The sequence below is a fragment of the Patagioenas fasciata genome, chromosome 16 (assembly GCF_037038585.1).
Source record: "Patagioenas fasciata isolate bPatFas1 chromosome 16, bPatFas1.hap1, whole genome shotgun sequence".
NCBI lineage: Eukaryota > Metazoa > Chordata > Aves > Columbiformes > Columbidae > Patagioenas > Patagioenas fasciata.
Genome location: NC_092535.1, coordinates 13,463,832 through 13,488,097, shown reverse-complemented (window position 1 = coordinate 13,488,097; position 24,266 = coordinate 13,463,832). Strand labels below are relative to the sequence as shown.

Here is a 24,266-nt window from a genome sequence, read left to right as displayed (position 1 = left end):
GTGGAAAAAAAGTGCCTTGAAGAGAACTGTCTGTAAGAAGAGGAAGATAATCTCCAGAATAAAGATGCTTCTCTGTGTTATAAAGTCCTCAAGAGTTTATCAGATTTAGCTGTAGTGCGTATTGGATTAGAATTTATTTTTATTTTGGAGTTTAAAATTCCTCGTCTCTAATCCCCCCGGACATCAATTCCTCTCCAAGCAGTTGAGAATAGGCATTTCTTCTAAGCCTGAAACAACTGTTAATTCTTCTCAAAATTAAAATGTTCCTAATTAATAGATGTTTTGCATTTTGGTGTGTTTTTCCAGCTATTAGAGCATTATAACTGCAATAGTTGGCTGAGGTTCTTTTTCTTCGAATAAATCAAGAGCGTTCTTGTAACATATTTGTTGAAGAACTAGCACAACTCTAGTTTTTGTTACTTGTGATCAGTCATATGTATTTTCCACTGTTTAAAATGTCTTAAATTGAAATCTTTCCCCATGATTTACAGTCAAACGAAGTGGACAGTTAACAGGTACTCACAAATGCCCTTCTTTCCATAGTCCTTGAAAAGGGTAAAGCCAATAATTTAAACTTTACCCATGCAACAATAAATCTTACAAATGAAGCACAAAAGCTGAGGAATAAAGCACTTCTTTTCTTACGAAAGGCATTACGTATTGATCTTTAGGTGTAAATGTGTGCTCTCTTCATATATCAGGCCCAGTTTCCACTTTGTGCACTGGTATTTTAGTAGCCAGTGTGAAATTCAGACAAGTGTTAATGTGAATTAAGCATGAAATTATGAGGTGACAGCAGCTAATTTAATGTGCTCTCAGAGTTTATCACCAAGTGCTTGATTCCCAGAATGTAAAATATTACTGGTGGTTCTTCAGCTCCAGTTATTGTGGAAACACTGTAGTGTGCTTTGGATGATGTTTTTAAGCAAATGTCGTTTACTTCTGCTTAGGCTGATGTGGTTATTACTAAACCATGAAAGGGAGAAAGGATATACTTGCAAAATCTGTGAATCTTTAAGGATCTGCTTTTAGGGTGTACTCAAATACAAATGTATGTCTACTATCTTTTTGATGTGGAGAAGCTTAGGGATATGTAGCTCTTCTAATTGTTCCATTCACACTATGTATTTATACTTGCATAATTCTTACTGGATTTCTGTGTTGTAGCAGTGTTTGTAATGAAAAGTGATTTGTACTATCCTGTATCATACCAGACTAATACTGTCTAAATACTGACTAAATAACAAGCGTGATAAATGTTATTACATAAACTTGGTTGTACTTCTGGATTTGGGCATTCAGCTGTTGTGAACAACTAAGATGGGATTCTTCAGCATCTATTCCTTGTTTATCTGAAGATATATCTCAATGCTTCATTATTATGATTCAGTCAAACAATTTGGGATAATTTCATTAGCTGTCTTTTTCTCTCATTCACTCTTATTCTTTCTTTTACCTTCGGGAAAATCTCCAGAGTGTTCAGATTGTGAATTTGCTGTCTCAGCTGCCTTTGCTCTTTCCTGATGCTTTGTGCTTCGAATTGGGTCACACGCAATTTTGCAGTGGTACAGTAGTCCTTTTATGTGAGAACCATTCCTCCTCAACTTGCTTCCCTTGCATCTTCGGTCTGAAGACTATAAATAGAAGATGCACTCAAAGTAAGGCAAGGTTCCTTTCTTCAGCTACAGATTTCAGGATGAAGCATTCATTCTACTTTTGCCAAAATCTGCAAAACTATTGCTTCAGGTTCCCTGGGTCTGAAAAATTTAAGCAGAAACTTAAGCTCCAAAACCCAGATATGACTCACCATGTATTGTTTTCTGTGGCAGTGGAGAAAATAGTGTTCAATAATGCCCCAACCTCAGTTGTGGTACAAATACTGTTGCCAACTCTAGAGAACAAACTTTTCCTGTGGCAGCTAAAAGTTTTGAAGTTTATTGTAACGTGAGGGGACAGCATATCAGATGAGACTATACTTAAACTAATAATGCTAAAAGTAGAAGCGTACTATTATATTGCGATGGCTATGGCCATCTAGTCCAATATGTACCTCTGACAGTGGCTCGTCCCATGTGGCAGAGGTGCAAGGAAACCCTACAGTAGACAATCCTGGAATCACAAGCTCAGAAGGGACCATCTGTCCCAGCCTCAGGCATGCAGAGGCTGATCTTATGCCCTCAAGCAGGAAATTTTTATCTGTGATTTTTCCCTCTTTAGAAAGACTAATGTAGCAGCTTTTCAACTCCACTAGATCTCACTCAGTTTTTCTAAGGTGTGAACACTACATGTGATCCGAAGAGCAGGAAATCAGAAATCATACGTAGTACTGCAAACAGCAGCGTGTTTCTGAAGAGCGTGACTACTGCCTTGCTTGCTTATTACAAGGAGCAGACTGAAGAGCCAGATGATATGTGTCAGAAAAACTAAGACCCTTATCGCTTTGCAACAAGAAATATTGCTGATTTCCCTCTGAATGTTTAAGAAGCTATTGCAAAATATGTCCAACGTAGATCGCTCCTCTAAGAGTCTGAGTGCAATCCAGGATCAGACTCAGCAATGTCAGCACACTACAAGACAGGCTTGTCTCCAGGATGTTCAGAAATGAGGAATCCTAGAACTCTCATGAGGTAGGCCGATCTGTGAGAAACTCTGATAAACTATCAAAAATCAAGATGTTCAGACATATTGTATAAAGTTTTAGTCAATTGCTAAATTATGATTATTCATTATTCTTTGCAGAATAATTGCAAATGAACTTGTGCCTTTTTCTAAAAGTGTGACCAATGGTATACCTGTTAGGCAGGAGAAAAGAGCAGATAGTACATGAGGAGGAAAAGGCATAAACACGAGAAAGTCAGTCTCTAAAACACGGCAGTGACCATGACGTTGGACTAATAGAGGGCTTTGAACAGCAATGTTGACTTTAAATCTTCTACTGACACAAATAATAGGCTATCTTAGCCAGTCGTTGACTATAGAACTGGTCGGCTAACTTTCCAGTTTCTGCTTTCAGCTTGTGAAAAACGGAGCAGCTGAGGATCTAGACAAGGACTGGTACAGAAACATGCACAGGCTTTTAGCGTTGTCTGCTTGTTTCACAGTTGAGAACTGCCCAGCGATACACAGCCTGCAGTGCTGATGGACGCAGATGTACACATGACATTGAATGCATGTGTTTGTTGCCTTAGGGTGGAAAGCATTCAATCATCTTTTTTTTCCAGTCATGTCTTTAAAAAAGTATCCTCTGAGTCTTTTTCTCTGAGTAAAAGACAATTTAAATTATCTCCTTCCACCTTCAAAAATTAACTTTAAATGATGTTTCAGGAATGGGGAAAATTCCTTAACTTCTTGCTTGTGTACAGTGAATGTTTTCTTGAGGGATCAGATGTATAGAAGCTTTTACAACATACACAGAACAACTTATGACAGAATAACAAGCTGCCCTGTGCCATCACGGCAGCTGGCAGAGTGAGTCATTGCTTCTGGCTCTGTAATGCAGACCTTGCGTGTCTGGGAAATAATGCCCAGCCAAGTGTGATTGCAAGCTATTATTAAGGCTTTATTTGTGAAATTGCTGTAGTTGAGGTCAAATGTCTTTCCCTCTATTTTCATGTAGTGCTTTTAGACAGCTTTCAATAATGATTCCATTATACCACTCCTACGAAGGTATTTAACCTCTTATACAAATTGCTGGTTAATTACGGAGTTGTTTTTCACATCTGATTCTGCTTTTGAGTAAGCTAGTATGACATTGAGACAGAAGCAACACTGACAGCTGAAAAAACAGGGAGTTTGAGCTTTAAACTGAAAGTGAGTGCAAGAATTTCTGAAGTAGATGAATGCAGCCTGAGAGTTATGTAGATATTGAAAATCTGTTGCTTAGAAAGTCAAATTATTTAGAAACAGTGGTTTACATACAGATTTCTATGTAGTGCGTTGTGTTTCTTTCCTTAAAATGTTTTTGGTCCATGGTATTTGATAAGGAGGTAGAGAACGATATTATTTGGAACAGCAATCAATTCAGAATTATTCTCTGACTCAAAGGCTATATAATGCCTTTGTTTTCTTTGCCAATAATAAGATTCTAAATGGAAAACTAAGGACTGTGATGTTCCTGCAGCTACCATTACTATATTATGCAGCACCTTGCCCTCTTCAACATTTTCTATTTATACAGCCCCTGTGAGACAGAGAGGACCTGTCACCTCTGTCTTATGGGTCTAGAAATGAAGCACAGAAACACATATGCTTTCAGAAATCCTGACTAGTTTTAGAATCATAGAATAGTTTTCCACTTTTAGTTCTGAGTTTTCTCGTGGCTATTACTAGGGCGGTTTTAGACTTTGTCGTCCCGGCTCTCTCTCTCTCTGGTAGCCCAAAGCTACCATGCTGGAATTGGACTGGAAGCAACACTTTAAGCTGATACACCAGACTATGAACAGAGGTGGATGAGGCGGTGTCCTTACTTTCAAAATGGTTTCTTAAGGTCAAGGGCAGAGAGCTGGGAACAGCGATATTTTAAAGTATCCCTGGGATTACTGTCACAGATATCTTATCTGGACTAACTTTTTCTCGAGATGTTCTTATTTCTGTTCTTTGATTATAGAGGGAATCTGCAGAGTGGGCACTGACTTTTAGATGGGACTAGTTAAGAGAAATAGCTCCCTCCCTTATTTCCTGTTGAAATACCATAGTACCTTGTGTAGCTGGCCCTAATAGATGTATTTCAGTCACAGAGGTATTTGGGGTGGGGTAGGGGGATTCTAGGTCTTTGAAACACTCAAACTGGCAAAGTGTAAAGCATCATAATTCGTAGGATCAACTCCTGAATTTCTGTTGAGTCTGAATTCTTGCTGTTACAAAGATACCGATATGGCTTTTTCCTTAAAAGAAATGGGCAGAGTTGTAGCAAGGTGCTGGCAAACATTTTAGAAAAGCATGTTATGACAGTAACTTTGTACAGAAATACTGGCTTAGAGTACTTAACAACATTACCTGCCAGAGAAAACTTGGCAAGTCTTCTCATTTGGTCAGTGAACATTGCAGAGAAAATTAATTTGTGAGAAATTCATAGCTCAGCAGAAAACACTCTTGGTCCTTCAGCTGTGTACTCTGGAAGGGAAATTTAAATCGAATATAATAAACTCAGCATTTTGTATTTACAAGATGAACAGGACCCGGTAGGTCTCTTACAGTGCTAGTAATTATCCCTTATTTACTTTTTCACATATAATTGCTTAGGTAATAGTTATTGTAAAAATACCAAGATGACTCTTACATCACTGTAACTGTTGTCTTTATCTCTGCTTTACACTGTTTTGAGTTCCGAAAGAATCAGGTTCTTGGCATTTGCTAGGCAAAGCTGGCATCAGTGTCAATTCATTTAGTGCCCTGATACCTCCATGAAGCAAGGTTTTCCCTTTTGTTGGTGAAATTAATGAAGGAGAGAAATCTCAATTCTTATCTCTGCATAAATCCATTCTTGTCAAAATGGATAATTCCAGCAGAATTGTTCCTAAAAGATCCTTAGGAAAATCCCTAAGGTGGCACCACAAAGAGGGGATGTGGTGGCTTCAGTGCAACGCACTTAATGAAGGTAACCAAGGGAGATACACAAGTCTCAGCTGGCATTGCAAGGCCTAGGGCTTCCAAAATCCTAATCTTTTGTAACCATTTCTTATTTCAAAGTCTTATGACCAGTTTGGGGGTTCTGTGGAGAGACTGAAACTTGTAATGAAATTTTGTTTTTCTCTTCCATCAGTGTTGATCCTCTTTTTGTCCATGCTAGTGCTTCCTGGCTTTGCCTGACTTACATACATTGTGTTCTGAAAGCCTTTTATTTGGCTCGTAATGATGTCTGATGTGCATGAGGTGCGTTCTCTATCTCAATTATTTTCCAACAGTGGATAATCTACGGAAAAGAGTGTTTCATAGTGAAGAATACCTGTTAAGGTAATTCTGTATCGGGTTCTCATAGAGACAAACATACGCATAGAGAAAGGTAGGAAGTTAATAAGTTCATGGGCTAAGCTGTTTTCTGGAGTAACTCTACTGAACTCTATTGAAGTAAGATTAGATGAAAACCTTAATAAGTTGTTTAAATGCTAAACTCTGCAAACAGCATAAAGAAGATTCAGTGGGATGAAGATTTAGTTACAAACAAACAAAACCAACAGATTTGTCTCTTCCTTCAAACTGGAACAAAAAGGGCTGGGTAGATCACAATTTTGGCAGTATTTGCTGTTAAGAACCTTAATGCTGAACTTGTTAAGTACTTTGACAAACCATCAGACTGCTGCCTTGTAGAGCTCTAACAAAAATGTAAATCTAAGTATCTAAGTTATACCGGCCTTCTGCTGAGAGGGATGATTTGCTTTAAACAGAAACCTCTTGTGATGTTCTAAAACCTTTGGCATTTGCAAGGAAAAAACATCAACCCCGAACAAAAAAAACCCCTAAACCTAGAACACATTGTCCGAGGAAGAGGTATTTCCATCCATTTCCATGCTAAACGCCTCAGCCACCACTGTGCTCAAGGATTTTTTGAGTTTTCAGTGTCTTTTTAGTCATAGAATTATCTTGCACTAATGCAACAATATGTAAGTTGTTCCAAAACCCCTGGGCCTAACTCCAGATTCATCATGTGGACTTGAAAAAGCCAACGTGCTTTGGAGTTCCAAAACCAGTACTGGATTAGTTATTTATACAGCACCCATAAATTTGCAGGTTGCTTTACACTCCAGAAATAAATTGTTGTCCCTGGAAGGGTAGTGCCACAATGAATTTTGGCTGCTAGCTTGAAATAAAAGGAAAAAAGTGTAATAAATTCTGAGAATTTAAAAAAAAAAGTCATAACTTCTTTGGTTTTCTGTATTTTAAATATTCTACAGTGCATTAATGTAATTTCTAGCCTAAATAAAATACAGAGAGGATTTGCCCCAATATCTCCTAAAAAAAGAATTAAACTAGCACGCTGGAAGCACATAACTCAACCATCTGTTGCTGGCTTGTTGAATCAACGTCAGACTCAGCAGCATATGAAAGAGTGACATACAGTGCAGTCTACAGAACAGGGCAGATATTTTTGGTGACATCTGGATGCTTTTTATCTGCTACACAAACAGGGATTTTGGGGACAACAAACTCAATCATATGCACTTAGAATATCTGCAAAACCAGGAAAAATAACCCCATGGTGTTTGTTCCCCATGTTACATATGTCCTTCTCTTTAAAAGCCCCCTCTTTGAGGAGGCAGACAGCTATACCAGGGTATATAATTCCTTTGATTCCTCAATTTCTATTTCTATTGCCCATTTTCTTAAGGAGCTCGAGTAAGGTGTCCAACTCCACACATCCTCTCCGTGGGTGACTAATTCACTTTGGGGTCAGCAACTTGTCCCTGACATCAAGGATCAGTGCCCCTGCTGACTGCTGCGGAACATGTTCACACATGATCAGGTAGCTACATATTGGAAGCACATCATTATGTTAAAATATTAAAACAGAGAAACTTTTTTTTTGTAAATTGCTTTGATCAATTTTTGTTTCTTGCGGACTTTACTCTTGGCAAAGCATATGCTTAAATATACACACGTGAATAACTGTATTGACTTCAATAAGATTATTCACATCCATAATGTTTTATGTGTGTCTGTACGATCTATTTGAGCTAGCTTTATTTCATGTGCCATTCATGCACTCTATTGGATAAGGAAAGCTAAAAAAGAAATCAACAGTTATAGCCCTTAAATAATCAAAATAAGTTATATTCTCCTCTTATTTATGTATCCATACAACTATACTTGCACATGCAATTACTGGGAATGTAAATGAAGCCAAGATCAAGCCCAGATAGTTCGCACTTGAAAGAGGATATTGCTTCTAATCTGTGGATAGTAGAGCTCCTTTTCCTATATTGATTTTGTCATTTAGACTGTAATCCTTTGTGACCTTTTATCAGACATGAACTCCTCAGGAAGGTATATTATAGCCAGGACGCAGAAATTTATTTTCCTCAAAGCTGCATGTTTGTCTGTTATGGTCTTTGTAACATGGTGATACAAATATAGTTTGGCCTCTTCATTTGAATATATTGCAATCCAATCAGCAATATTCCTTTTACAGTCTTAGCATCTGTGCCCCAAATGTGCCTGGTAGTATCACTTTCTCACTTCAGAGAGCTCAGTCACAGTGGATCCACCAACCTCTACCTTAAAATATCTGAAGCTTGGAATTCCACCCCTTGCTTTTGAAGCTTCTGACAGTTGCCCCCTCTCACCTCTCACTATTAAAATTAATTGCATTGTATCTCTGGCTTCTGTAGAGCAAGCTTAACCTTCACTCTTCTGCTCATCCTGGCTCATAATTCATACTCTGTTGGTGGGGGCTATTTTAGGCCCAGGGTTCTCTGATTTTTGTGGTTGTCCTCATCCCATCCAAGACAGAGCTGATATCCTTACCGGTGATATTCAATATTAGCTAAGGCTAGAAAGGATAAAAATAACAATCACACTACTGTTCATTGTTTTGTAAATGTACATCAGATTGCACAGAGCAGGCACAAGACAAAAAAATTGTTAATGTTGTATATCCCTTGTTATATGGTATTAAGCTTGCTTTTTTTTAGGATACCGTCGTGTCTGTTCAGTCCTAGTTTCCATTTCCCTCCCAAAAAAAATCCTCTGGAATGCTGTTCTGTTTGCACAGGATACTTCTTCCCTTCCAACTGACTTCAAAGAGATAGCGGGCCCTGCTTTATGAGGCTCCCATTTGTACACCATGAATTTTGGATGACTAACTCATGCAGAGTTTTTCTGGAAATATTACTTGTATTTGCAAAGAATAGAATTTACAGCCTCAAGCCTAATTTCCAAATCTAAATGAAGACCATTTCTTATACTTGATAGCCACATTTCTCCACCTGGCTTACAATTTTGTTCTTTTCATTTGGTATGCATACCCAGCCGGCACCAGTGAAAAAACCATGCATTTGAAAAAGAGAAACTGAACATGGTAATCAGTTATATCTGCAAAAGTTGGTTATAAAATGTTGGAACCTGGCAGAAAATTTAGTTCCAAATATCTCAAAAGAAAATAAGATGGTTAACATGTTTCATTAAAAAGTAGAAAAGTGATGAATATGTAAAGGGATGGGTTTAAAAAGGAAGCCACACGCAACTGTTATAATGAATTAAAGCATGTGTCTTCACTTACTAAGTGTACATGGATCTATTACAATACCAGCACAAATTTGTAAGTACCCACAATGTGAAGTATGATCAGTGTGTCCAGTTCTTCCCAAAAAATCTTCCCACCTGTTCATGTACAAACTGCCTGAGAGATGCCTGATTTGCTTTTGACCTGTTGGCCTGTGCAGCAGAATTGATAGGAACTCATGTTGTCTACACCTCTGGATTTCCAGGCATTTGGCAACAGGGTTGGAGCTACAGCTTTGAACTTATTACTGCCAAGCCTATAAAAATCTAAGACAGATTTCCAAAATTAAAAAAAAAAAAAAATCACAACTGACTGAATACACCAGAATCTGATATCATTTTATGAAGACAGGTAATTTGATTTTTTAAATTATTATTTTATTATTATAGGCTATTTCTCAAATGCCGTACAGTCTTCCTCAATAGAAGACCTGTCATGAGACATGATATTCTCTGTGGGCCAGAAGGCTCATTCCTGAAATCCGTAAAATGAGACCGGCAATCTCTCTTCATAGCGTGTCTCACAGTTTATCACAATCTCACCAAGGTGGTTTCCCCTGTAACATTGAGGTCTATGTGTTCGCTCATTTCTAAGAGAGTCCTCTCTTTCAAGAAGCCAAAAGAGCTCAAACATTAAGTGGCACTTCTTGCCTTTGAGAAGTATGTAACCTGTCAATGTTTTTTGTGACACAGGTTAGTCTGTTTCTTGCAAGACGATGTTTCTTTGCCATGGAAGGTACCACTTCAGGATTTGTAGTGTGGAAGGAAAAGCAAAGCAAATTCTCCCATCCTGCTCTTCTAGCCCCATAATGGATTTTGGTTTTGCAGCTCCATAAGATTTAAGAAATTTTTTTATGACCATGTTCTAGCTTCATTTTTGTATTTCAAGTTTGACTCCTCTTCTCTCTCTCTCTCATATGGCTGGTTGTCTTGAACTTCAATATCTGGACGTTGGTTTTCTATAGGATTTCCAGCATCACTCCGTTTCAGCACGCAACAGTCACTGTAATTCTTTCTTCCATCCTAGGCATACCCGAGTGACCCACACCCATCTCTTACTTCTTTGTTTCAGCAGAAAATTAGCCCGTCAGTACCGGCAGCTCATAGTACACAAATGGGAAGACTGCCACAATTTTTAAATAAGTATTGTCATTGTTTCCTATAGTTGCTGTGAGCACATTCAGAATCACAGTTGAAAGGTTACATTCCATTTTATAAAGTCTAATGGATCTATGCAGCACAGAAGAAAGAGCTCTGTAGGCAGAAGCAAATCAGTTTGAGCTTGTTCACTTGCAGAAGCTCCTGTTTGCCCTATCAGCTGGACAGAACTGGGCACATGCAGCGGTTCTGGAGACGTGGCCTGTAGCACAACACAGGTTTTATACATTTCAATTATTTCTGTGGTATGTTTGGTAGAGTTTGTTTTTAAAGAGATATGGTTCCATGAAGTAATTTATTTATGAAATCCATAAGGCTTCCCAAGGGCTGAAGCAGCAGGCCGATAATGATTAATGAAGGCAGACAGCATGTGGCTGTGAGTCCCAGGATAGCTCGCATATTAGGATTGTTCTTCAGGCTGCATGGGAAGCAAGGAGAAATGATGTGCTGAGACACAGTGTTTTGATTCTAAATATTCTACCATACTTAAGATACACATTGCATTTGTAAATTACAAATAGAAGGATTACATGTGAATAGATTTTCTTATGAGTTACAGTAACATGAGAAATACAGCTTTCTATAAGTAGTGAAATCTTTATTGTATGATCTACATGTAGCTGTAAAATGAGACACTTGATACTGGGTTTTAGATATGTAGCTTTGAAGGTTTGTACAGGAGATATATACTATTACTGTTACAGAGTACCTGGAGACCCTAAGTGACCTCTGACACTGGGAATTGTAAAATGGGAGTAGGTGTCCATCTTGAAGAACTTGCATTCTAAGTAGCACATGAGGATGAAGTGATGATCCAAATATTATACAGAGGAATGATGGCAGGCAGAGGATCAGAATCTGTGTTGACAACACTTGTAGCCACATTGCTCTTCTGTAGGACTTGGGTCTGTCTTTGTCCGTGCTGCAGCTGCTTTGTTCTGAAGAGACAATGCGCATTAACGGAAGCACTGTCTCCTTTAATGGTCTCTCACACTCCCAAGAGGACTAAGGCAGCGCAAAGTCTTTGCAAAACTGAAGCACAGCTGCTCTTCATAACCAGATATGCAGTTGTTGGTCAGAAATGTGCCTCATAGCCAATTGAGGAGGTTTTTGTGTCAGGGAATGACTCAGGATGCACAGGCCCACAGTTATGCGCTTCCAGAGAACAGAAGTTTCTTAGAGATGTTCTCTTTGGATGAAGAGCTGGCTGTGTGCTCTGGTGGATGTGGTGGTTTCCCATGTTCTCCTCATCACATGAAGACAGAACGTTGTTCTTACAATCCCTATTTATTGGAGGTGCATAGAGGTGTGTGTTGCACAAGAGGCATTTCCAACTTTCCGACTCCTGTGTTCATTGCACTTTTATTTCTGCTCAGCTAAGTAGTTCACGCTTCTAGAGAAGATGTCTGCTCTTAGTCTAGATGCACAAATACCAGACTCATTAGTATAAGCATGCAGAGTCAGGGAGAAAAACATCTCTAAAACTAGTTTCCAATGCTCATAAGAGGAAAGCTCTGATCCTGAATAGCACCAGAATATTTTACATACTGAGCTGGATAGTATGTATGGTATACTGTTAGTCATGACATTTCTACTTAGATTTCTCAGCTGAAAGAGTGTGATGAGGTTATTGGGCTAATCACACAATGAGCTCTGCTAATGGCAAAGAAATATGAAGGAAAAGATAATAAGAAGGGTTTAATATTCAGAAGATGTAGATTCCTTGGACTTCATGGCAGACTTGCCAGGTTCTGACTCTTTATTCTTGGGCCGTCTCTCATTTGATGTATTCCTGAGCAAACATGAGGATGTGTATGTAAACATGCAATATTATCTACGTACCTGATAGCTATTCAGTGGGAGATCTCATAATAGTAGTATTTTTAAATTTTTTTAAACTTGTTAGAGCTAATGGTAATTCTGCCAGCCTTGTGCTAAAGTAAGTGAAATTGTCTTTGAGTATGGAGCTGACATCTCTGGGTGCCAAAACAGTTATTGTTTTGTGTGAGAAATCTGAATGTGCCAAAAACGACTTCTTTTCTCTTTGCTCCTCTGTTATTAAAGCTCATTCAAAACTAAATAAAAGTAGAAGGTAGTGTCAAGAAGAAGAAGAATTGTTAATCTTGGATTTAAAAATCGCAACAAATCAGTGTCAGATGACAAAAGGAAAAACTATCTCCTCATCAAAATGATACCAGTTGGGAAGAACACTTTGGGGAGGAAGTCCTCTAAATATATGATACTGAATCTTGTTCCTCGGAACAATCCAGCTTAGTTTGCACATCAAACCACTCACCTGAAGAAAGTCACAGGCAGATCAAAATGCCAGGATACCCAGTGGCAGGTACTATGAAGTAAACACTTGTCTCACAACATTTTGAGTCTGCGGTCCCATCCTGGGCCCTTCCTTTTAAGGAGAAAAATGGACTGAGAAGACACAAGTATGTATTTCACCACCAAAGCAGCCCTCATCTGGCTGATGAAAGCAAGCCAAACATAATGAGGACAGAAATAAGGGGCTTAGGCACCCATCTACTGTAGCGCAAGTTGAGCTTCAATGGATTTATTTGTGCTGCCACGTTCCTACCAGAAAGGCACCCTGGTCAGCTTGTAGACCTTCCGAAGGCTGGTGTCAGGGGGTCCGTGCCTGGCTGTCCAAAGACTTCACTCTCCAAGAGGGACAAAAGGGTGCAGGCTTTCCCAGGGAAGGAGAACACTGAAATGTACTCATGATCATGCATGCAGTCCATAGGAACAGCTGAGTTCTCAGCATTATTTTACGTGAGGTAAACGCAAAGAAAGCATTTAATAGGGAGTAATGTGAGGCATTTTGCAGATTTTTATAGGGATTTCCTTTAGAAAATGAACACTGTTCTGAGCAAATTATTCCAAGCCATCACTACTCTTGAGTTCTTCCTCCCATTTCTTTTCTCAAACTCCTACTCCTTGTTTTGTTAGAAAAGTAGAAGTTAACTGTTAGGCCATTGTGTTCTTCAAAATGAGTCAATTCTGCCATATCCAACAGAGTTCAGTTTGAGTTTAGCTTCTGACTAAGACGAAGTACAATTAAAATGGGGAAAGTGGCACAGTGCTTAGTACCGTGTCTGCTAATTGCTCCAGTACTTTCATTTATTGTGACAGCTCTCCATGATGCATTATCACTCTGGTGGGGTCCCTCCCCCCACCTTTAGCAGCTTTTGCTTAGATTAATTTCTGAGTGTTGCTGCACATTAGTGTGCTGAGCACTTGGCACAATTTGCAACTATTAAGTCTAGTCCTGAGTTTGCTACTATTGAAGTTCATATTTGATCTTCTGCCTCTTGTAATCACAGGAGGCGACATGGCTTTGCTGCTGCTTTCATTTTCCCTGCTTCCTCCTCTTCTCTCTCTGCTAATGCATTGCAAACAGATTGTTACCGCCTGTGTGAACTGCAGTGCTGCAGGGTACGGGGCAGGAGGGGTCGTGTCATGGAGGTAAAGCAAAGGGAGAGAAAACTAAGCAAGCAAAGCTAAATATTGCTTAACGCACTACCTATGGAACAAACGTGTTGATATTCTTGAAAAGATATGATTTACAAAATGTATAAAATCTCTGAAGGCTACTAGGACATCAACTTTGCAAGTTAGATGTGCTGCTCTTCCCTACTCTCTGCATGGTGCTGTGCTATCAACAGTTACCTGAGGAGCGCTAAGTTGCTTTGTAATTAGTTTCAGTGGGAGCAGAGGATAGTTCTGCACTGAAAGGAAACAGAACAGTAAGAATCAAATGGGCAAAAATGTTTTATCTGCTACACTCAAGAAAATAGGTTTAAATGCTATGCCTGGTTATGTGTTGGTTTGGTTTCTTTTTGTAGAGGAAAATAACAAAATACTGAAAGTGTTGGCAGGTCCTCCTCTACACTTTGGCTTTTGATTACCATGAATAAAAATTCCTGTTTCTTGTGAAAGCCAAACACACATGACACTTTAGTAGAGTCAAAATTAAAAGTGAAGATTCCGTGATGACCCTGTATTTACCTTTTTTTTCCACATCCATCCTTTGATTCTCTAACTTCTTTCCAACTTCTGGATTTTTTATAAAGTTTGTTTCCATTCTTATTTTTGTATTCAACTCTTGCCTTTTTTTTTTTCTTCTACAACTTCCTTGAGCTTTTATTTTTCTCCATTGCCTCCCATTCTGTGTCTCTCCATTATGATTTGCATAATTTGTTTCAGTCACTGTTATATTTCTCTCATCTGCTTGTCTCATTGAATGTGAAGCTGTCCCCAGACTTTCAGTGTTTAAGATCTGGATTGGAATTGCAAAATCTAAATCCAAATTTAAAAATTGCCAAAGTTCAGAACATTCAAACATGGGAGGAGAGAAGGATCTAATTTTATATCTTGATTATGATCTATTCCTAATATTTAGTTAGTATCAGGGCAAGGAATGCCTATGGGTGTGCCATGCTGCTGTGTAGTAAACCTTCATAAACAGACAAAGAAAGTAAAATGGGGAGCCAAGGGAGTATGAAGGTAAAATGATGCACTTACTTCTCTTGATCACGCAGGAGATCTGAAACTAATCTCCTGAATCCCATTTTGGTATGTTAGTCACTTTTTTTTTTCCTATTCAGATCTGAGATTTTGTGTCAAACTTCCCTCCTTCCACTGTCTTCTGGGCTAAAGAATCAGGTGCCAACCTTGAAATGTGCCCTTCTTGAAACTTCCGCTCAAACTTGCATTAGGTCCAGGAATTAAGTCCACATTTCTTACGAAAAGAGCAGTAATCTCAGGATTCGGATGGAAGGAAAGTGTTGCTGAATTAAACCATGAGTTGCAAGGGCCCCCCATCCTGTGAGCAAGACCAAATGTAGAGCCATAGGGTCTATCCCTCATTTTAGGAATAAATACCAGACCAAACTCTGACTGTCTCCACGGGTTTTTGTGCTTAAAATTCACTCTCCATTAACGATTCATTGGGTAAAGCTGTCTGCCCACGTAACTGCCTGAATCAAACAATTATTCCTACACAGATTACAAATTTAAAATTGGAGAAGCAGGCATTCTGTCAATGGTTAAATGACTTATTTGACAGTAGGCCATTCTTTCAAGAAAAAAATGCTTGGAGAGAAATGAGTGGGCTCAAAGGGAGGCGAAGGCTATACAGGGTGCCAAGAGCTACACACAGTTCTCACATAAATATGTCCTTAATAGTTACTCTTAATACTTCATTGATTGATAGGTCATAAACTTCTGACACTAAAAGTGCAGAGATAATGAAACAAAGGGAGTTACAGAAATGGAACAAAAGCCAGGGCATTTTTCCAATTCATTTTTTTGAATGTACAGAGCTATATTTCTCTTTATAGTTCACATTCTTGAGCTTGCCAGATTTGTGAATAAGAATCCTTTGTCCTTGTCCAGTAAATATCTAGATAATATGTAGAAAGATCAGAAATGGAAAACACTGCAGCTAAACATTCACCATGTCCCACTATTGGTAACAGAAGAAGGGCTGGATTAACACAAAGACATGATATTAGGAGTTTTGGTGACATCATCCACTTCCAAAACAAAATTCAGAAGAGGCGTGTTAGGTCTATTTAAACACAGATCCAAAATATCAAGGGTACGCTGCTTTTAGGCAAGAATTGGAATGCAGAGGTAATAGAAAGCTGTGCTGTTCCCACTGTATCCGAACCACAGAAATATGGTACTTCCAGGGCCAGAATTTAGATAAAGCACTTGTATTCCATTTAGGAACCCACATAAATGTTCAGATTTTCAAAAGAGCACGTGTCAGTAAATGCTGGCTTTGTCAGATAGTGCGAAGCATTTTTGGAAACTTGTCTCTCCTGTAGGTGTTTGAAAGGGAGATGAGCTCTTTCAAGAGATCTATACATAAACAGTCATTGTAAAAAACCTTTATCATGCATGACTGATCAGATACATGTTTTCCAGACCGATAATACAAGGTATTATTTTATGGTGCTTTAAGACCATACTTAGCACTTAGAATCCTCAAACTCTGAAGTATCAAGAAGGCAACTACAAACCACAGGATACAATTTCCCTATACAGAAGTTTTGTAGCTGCTGCGTTTTGCTCAACTAATTCTGTTTGCTCTGGGTTAAGACCTTGACCCCTTTCTCTGCACCACTTTCTGTCCCAAAAGAGATGTTGGAAAGAGTGAGCTCCTTCAAAGCGCTGCTGGAAAAAATACCAATGGCTGTATGTACATAGTTCCTCTTGGCCACTGCGCAAGTGACATCCAGTCCTCAAATCTGAAGTACAGATTAAGAAATTCTTGCTTTGTAATTTAGTATGCTTTCCTTCATTACACGCACAAACCAGGAGTTTCAGATTGCTCAGTTCTTTCTGAGGTGAAGCGTTTTCCAACACCTATCTACATATTTCTTTCAATTTTCCTTCTCTTACCAGAGATGGGGCATCATTCATTTGCAAAAATTGCTGACTGGTTAGTGCTTGGTTACTTGTACTGCATGTTTTTTTTTCTCTTATTCATAGCTTTACTCTTCTCTTGTGTTGTGAATCTTCATCTCTCTCTCGCACTGTCATGACTTATTTTAATATAGCATCAGAGAATCCTTTTGTTCTGACATATGAAGGCAGTAGGACAGTGTTGCTACCACCATCTTAATCTGAGCCATAGAACATATGTGATTTGTTCAGAGCAGAGAAATGAGCTCATGTATTTCAGCAACTAATTTATGGGTTATTTGGCTATAGTAGAGAATGTGGTCTATCTGATATCAGTGTCTGGTTTGCTGTGTTTCTAGTCCCTTAGAGGTGAAAACAAACCCCTCTCTCAAGCAATAGTTACAGTGAAAGAACAATAACAGGAAACTGTAGAAGGCAAGTAAAATTCTAAAACTGGCCCACCTAAATATCATTTGATCCAGAAGTTCAGAATAATCCTTTCTTTAACTGTCGTGGCATCGTGAAAGTCGACCGTAATGATGAATGATACTTTTGTTCTATTGGTCAAGACCTTGAAAAGGTAAATAGTTGTTCATGTTTTCAATTATTAAATGCCAAATTGAAGACCTGTTTCTCAGAGCTTCACGCTCAGCACCTTCTGAAATTGCTGTCCAAATATCCCTGTTTTTTAGGAAGAAGAAGGCTTCCTAGTTACAGTTCAAAGATGAAACATTAACACCTGAGAAGAAATACCCTTGACTCATTAAAGTTCTTCTCGAACGTATTCATAGACTGAGGCTGTATAAGGGGATGCTTTGTTATTGCGGGTGCCTGTACTGAAAGATGTCTTGGAACTATAGGTAGTGCCACACTATTTCTTGAAGTATCTCACACAAAGTTTAAAAAAAAAGGACAGGGAAAGCTAACAGGTGTAAGTTTGATCTTACATGGTTTGCAGGTACACTGCTCAGGCAAAACCAGAAACTAGAAATACAAACTAGAAATACAGCAGAGCCTCCCAGAACTTTGTTAAAGAGAGCTCTGAATTCTTCAAGTTATGATGTAGGTGGTTATTCTTTAACTTCCCCCCCACCCCGCCCCAAGCCTTTCTTTGCAGATCTGAATTCTTCCTTCATGAAAGCACAAGGGCTGGCTCTTAGTTTCATGTATCTTTATAAGCCCACACCCTGAGCATGGAATAGTGTTGAAGATCATTCCCTTGTCTTATCCTGCCAAACACAAACTGGGGATATGGATGTTCTTTTGTGCTGCTCAACAGACCCCTGACTGAGATAATATCCTCAGGGTTATGAAGTATTATTGAAAGGAAGCACAAGAACACTGTGCTCTAGTTCTGCATGTGGCTTTAATTATAGATTCTCATGAATCCTTTTCATACCTGCTCTCATTTTTTTTTTTTCTTGAAATCTCTTCTACTCTGTAATGATTCTGTTCAAATGTGTTACAAAAACGCTGTGTAGGAACTAGCTGGACAGAATTAAGGGATCCTAATACTACCTTTCATCTTCTTTCTAATTCAGCCAGCAAATTGTGCAGGGTAGCTTGGAGGACTGGGGCCTCTTCATTGTGAAAGCATCTATAAATTAAAAGCAAAGGAGTTTGAGTTGCTTTTCATCATCCCAGGTCCAATGGCTGAATTTACATACCAAACAAAACAGCATCATCATCTTATGAAAGAATGTTTGGGGAAAGAAAGGTTTCAGGATTATTATTCAATAATAGCAACACCTCATTTCTTTTAAATAAATATTTATACAAGCACGCACTGTAAAACAAGATAACCTAGGGTCTGAGGCGCTTCGGGGAAGTGTGTCTCATTTTTTTTCTGAGGCGTTTTCTAAATATTAACTAGTGAGGTGGCTAAGAATGTAAAAAAGAATTTTGACTACTGAAAGGAGATCAGTTTTCCTTTTACTAGATGTGACCTTACTCTGTGAAAGCTCCACTTGAGCACCCAGTTAAAAAAAATGAAATCCTGAGTGCCCACTTGGTCTATTTCAATTTCATTTTTTGTAAAATAGAATAGGAGTGCCGTCCACTTCAGGTGGTAGGAGAACCATAGAGGAGAGTGGAGGACTGTGGAAATACCTGGGAGAGTTTGTAGTCCCATCTTTCCTAGAAGTAACACCTCTTCTATAACGCTGGAGACTGTCACAGGTTGAAGACAAAGTCATCTTTGGCAGCCCTGCTGGAAAGAGTATCTTGTTTCATTTGAACACAAATGCCCTCTTAAATCCCCCATTCCCTGTAATCTTCCTATGGTAATATGAAATGTTTTTCCAGACTGCTGTATTTTGTGCCATTAGAAGCTCTTTGTTACAGCACTGGTAGGCAGCACACTAATCTGTATATTTTCTGGATAAGATAGACTGTGCTGTTAGTTTGAATATTTTCACAGTTCTTTATTAGATATATTGGTTTGTTTTAGAGTAGTATTAGAAGCAGAGACCTGAGATCAAATGCTGTTGTGGTAGGTTCTGTAAAGATCAAGCACAGAAAGGTATATTCCATTTCATAAACAGGAGAAGGTGAAGAAGGCCACAATAATTGCCTGTGTAAAGTAAGGAACGGATCATAGATTATGGCTTGGTTTCTTCAAGTTATTTAGAAACCTACCTCTCATGGATTGATGCTTGTTTCTGCGTAGTATATTAGAATTTACAGAGTAAAAGCTGGGACTCTGGAAAGTAGTTACCTAGATAACTTGTCCAAAACTCTACAGGAAACTGAGGCTAGAAACTAAAGCAAAATTCTGCTGAAATTTAGACATTAATCAAAAGGCTGTTGCCCTGTAGTGTATTCCAGGTGGATTAGCTGGACACCACAGACAAAACCAGCATTTCTGCAGCACAGCTGAGGAAGAGATGGTTTAAGAACAGGCTGTCTTATATTCTGAGTGGTCTTGTGAGCCACGTTCACATATGATCAGATTTACCCTACAGATATGGATTTCTTTGTGGATAGTGTGTTGGATACCTCACTTGAAAACACGGAGGGTCCCAAAGCCTGTACTAAAGATAGCGCTGACTTTAGAGCAAAAACGCATGAGCTGTATATTACCTTTGCTTCAGGCATAGTCCCCATTTTAGTAAGTTTTAAGTTTTGTACAGCCATTAAGTGTTGTTTATAATCTCACGTCTATAAAATATATCTGTAGCTGTTCGCTATTTGAGGGAATTATGTTGTCAACATTACAAAACTATTAATTATCCTGAAATTAGAATATGTCTCTGGAATGTAGAATAAATGAACATGAGGGCTTGTCAGACTTCAGTAAACTCTCTGTGATTCATTGGTTGCTAGTTGAGAAAATATCTTATGCAGTAGAATTTGAATGTTAGAGTAACCTATGATGTTAATTAATCACTTGCTGTCTTTTTTGCCTGATTTTATTTTTAATTTTTCTGTTATTAATTGGCAAAAATCCAGGCTTTGGTCAAGTTTTTGAAAGCTGAAGGATATGTTCCGGCCTATGCTGCTTTTTGATTAATTCTTTTCTGTTCTCTGTAGTTTTTCATACTTTCACGTAACAACAACTGTGTTCCAGGAGAGCACTGGGGAAATAATTCACACCAGTGACTTAAGGACCGTTCTCATCAATCCTTGAGCAGTTTGACCGCAAGTTGATTTTACAAGCTTTAACTGAGTTGAAGGCTTTCTTGCACTTGTAGTAGCTTCCATCAAACCCTGTAAGTCTCTAACATCATAGTTCCTCACCCAGCTGTTCCGGCATTATTTAATAGTTTACTCTTAGTCCTATTTCTGGAATTGAACTTATTTGCAGAGATAAAATGGCTTGCTAAAGTAAATTCCACACCCAATTTAGAGGTAGTAAAAGAAAAATGAAGTTCTAAAAATGTATTTTGCACTTATGAAAGAAATCTTCATCTGGTGCGGAGTCACTGCTCAATGCTGTGTTCCTGGGAAAGACTAACAGAGAAATTAGTGCATGCAAAATGGCCTAAAACATCCACTGTAATTAGTAAAACCGGCAAACTGAGAGAGTTGTGTAAAATTGGGGGGTTGTAGTTGGCTGTCTTTATATGTACTTATTTTTTTTAGTTTTGATTTGAGTTGTGGTTTTGTCTCCATTTAGAACTGGGCCAGAACCACAACTGCGGATCCAAATACCCACAACTCTTGGCGCAGATCTGAATTTTTCATCTTGTGCTCATCTCTGATTCAAAAGAACCTCCAAATTCTAGGCAAAATTCTAGCAAAACCACTAAGCTTCACTTGTCGGAGTGCCAAGCCACAGTTCAGCCCAGGTTTGTTTGAAAATGGCTTCAAACTGGTCACAGATTCTGTTGAATGTGATCCCAAGTTGGATCATAACGTGTAGAAACTGCAGCAAAACTATGCAGAACTCAGCATTTGCACTAAAACTGAAATTGAGAGAGTACTGTAAGGTCTTCATTTTTTTTTCCTGTGGACTTTCCATGCAGTTCTTCAGACCCATGGCGAGAACTGCACTGATTCCGAGGAACTGGTAGTTCAGAGAACTCATGCGCTTGAGAGTAATTCTTAAAGAAATGATGGAAATGTATCAGTTTCCTCTCTTATGCTTTTTCCATTTTCAGTGGAGTTGCTCTTGTTCTGTTCTGCATTGGCACAATTAAAATAAAAGCCTTTGAAGTGTCCGAATTTGCATATTTTATTTTTTTTTCCAGAGACTTTGTTACAGCCTCTTATGCAAGTGATAGCATTAAATTGGAGCAGCACAATGAATTCCAGGAAGCGAGTAATCTTCATTAAGCTTGTTTATTTGCCGGAACTCCATTAAATTAAGAATCCTTATCAGGATATGTCTGCACTGATGAAACTTGCTAGACTGTTTGCCTGAAGGATTGGTTGCCTACCTGGCACCTTGGGGTCCTGGACTCTAATCATGTGTTTGACAAACCCAGCAGATCATTCGTTCAATCTTGACATTTAACCTATTGTACAAGAACAGTCTCTATAGCAATTTTACAGTCTCGGTTTTACAGACTAAGAAATGGGGGTAGAAAACAAGGCATGAGTTAAAACAGGTCAAAGGAAACTTGTGGCAGAGTTTGAAAACTGACATACATCCCTGTCCGCTGGGGCTGAGCCCGCTGCTTTGATTTTTTAAGCCCTCTTTTTGGTAATGGCAGGTGGAATTTTGGCTCAGGTGTGCAATCCTTTGTGAGCTAAGAGTGCCTGCAAGTTCCCACGAGCCTTGCCCTCTGTACTGGCCAGGCCTCATAAGCCCCTGCTTGTTTTCAAATGGGAGTTTGTGAATATAAGAGCTGTTACGCATGGATACACCAGGTAGTGTGAGTTTTAACTGCCAGAGAATGACACTTTCTGGCCCAAGTGGATCCTGGAAGGCCAGCATTCTTCAACAAAGCACATGGAAGTTTATCTTAGCTCAGAAAGACCCCTTGATTCGTGACAGGGCAAAGGCTCATCATTCAAATGCATCTGAATATTTCATTCAACTCTGCTTCTAGTCAGAGAGTTGGGACACAGTGGATGAAAATGCATTCCATTGAATTCGGTGGTAAAACTCCCAACTGATTATAGAAAGACAAGATTTTACTCACACATTATGAATTACATATGAATTACATCATGAATCACTCGGTAAACACATAGGCTATGTGATTCCATTTTCACTTTCTAGGTATTCATGGGCTTACCTGCAAAGGTCTGGGACTCCCAAGGCAAGACAGTTGGTATTTCAGTTTTCTGTTGCACTTACAGGATGCATCAGGATGCTCGATGCTCCTTCTGCAGCTAAAATGCCTGTAGTCTCCGGTGGCAGCAATGGGTGTTGTACACGTAGAGTATTCTGATCTCACGTGTTTCTCTGCTGCCAACATGGTGCTTCCAGACACTAAGACCTGACAGAGAATAACCTTAAATATCTAGCTAAATCGAGTTTTACCCTGTTCATTGCAGTGTGGCAGTTACACAGCTTGATTAACAGGTACCGTTTTCGCATATGAGATCTAGGCTGTGAGCATATTTATATAAAAGAGAGCTGTCAATATCAAAATAAAACTAAATCTCATTTGAGACATATGATTTATACTGAGAAACATTCCTCTATCTCCCTATGGTTTCCAAACAGAAGACTGATTTTTTTCGTTCAAGTTTTATGTTAAGCATTACCTAAAATATTTTTCAATTGTGAAAGGCTCTAAGCTTTGACCCACTTAGGAAATGAGTACATTCTAATGAAAGCTTTGCAAATATTGCATAAGTTTCTTTTTATGAATTAACTAGTAGTGATGACGCAGTGAAAGTGCAATTTTGTCATCACATAATTTACACTGTGTTATTCCCTTTGGGTATAGGAAATGCTGCTAAGACTATGGAAAAAGATTGCACATGCTGTGAATATTTGAGACTGGAGAATAGGCACCCTTAAAATCAGAAGCAAAAGAGAAAGATTAATCAATTCTTAATTAAACAAATGGCAGAACTCCAGTCTAATACCTTGAAATGGAGCTCATAAAACATGAAACCAAATTTAATTTCCCACAAAGTGTATTTAATGATGACTATAAGTCATTGGTGAAGTTTTTTCTCCAAATTATTTAGGCAGACATTCACACTTTTTTTGAAATACCTGTGAAAATGGTTTTGCCGTATTTAAGGTCTGCTGCACTGCAACAAAAATATTTGGAAATCTTCACTCCTCTGAAAGGGTAATTGTTGTGGTGAGTTGGACGCGTTATCAGCCACAGATAGGAAGCCTTCAAGAAGAGGGCTCCACTTAAAAGACATTTACACTCTCACTTAATTAACCCAATGGCATCTGGTTCCAGCAAAGCTGTTCTGCTACATAATGACAAGAAAAACGAGATATTAATGAAGATCTAAGAAGAGATGAATACACATCTGCTTATATTTGCCCTCCTGGCATGACCCATCAGGTTGCTCTTTAGGACTAAAATTAAAAATGCAATGAATTGAAGATTTTAATGAAAAAAACTTACCTCCTAATTGAAAATGTAGAAAAGCTTAATGGAGAGAGGCTGAACTTTTACATGGTTGGGGTTTGTATTCCAGCCGCAGGAGCTGTGTGTGTGCGCTCGTATGTATGTACCAGTTATGAATATATATCTGCTTTTACAGTGACAGACTAGTTTAAGGTGGCTCAGTCAGTGGTATCAAATGTCTTGATAATGAATGTCTGCAAAACTGTGATGACAGATCGAAGGATCAGCATTTTACATTTCCATTCCTGAAGTATCTAGCTTAGACTGACTGTAAATAGAGTTCTAGTCGAGCTACAAATGAGCAAGGCGGGGTCTTGCAGGGTACAGTAGGAGTATCTTAGAAATACTGCTGAAACATCTTTCTGAATGGGCTTCTTATCTGTGTGAATCGTGGAGAGATTTGTAAGCCTTGATTTTTAGTGAAAATTGCCTAAAGCAATATTAATTGAATATGCATCTTTCTGGTAAACATACCGC

At 38.7% G+C, this 24,266-nt stretch overlaps 1 long non-coding RNA gene across 1 annotated transcript; it reads right to left on the bottom strand.

The window, feature by feature from the left end:
• Positions 1–18,158: 18,158 nt before the first annotated feature.
• LOC139829240 (uncharacterized) lies at positions 18,159–22,893 on the bottom strand. Its single transcript, XR_011741649.1, has 3 exons — positions 22,482–22,893; positions 18,907–19,003; positions 18,159–18,394 (listed from the first exon to the last, which is right to left on the bottom strand). It is a non-coding gene; the product is annotated as an uncharacterized lncRNA (long non-coding RNA).
• Positions 22,894–24,266: the final 1,373 nt, after the last annotated feature.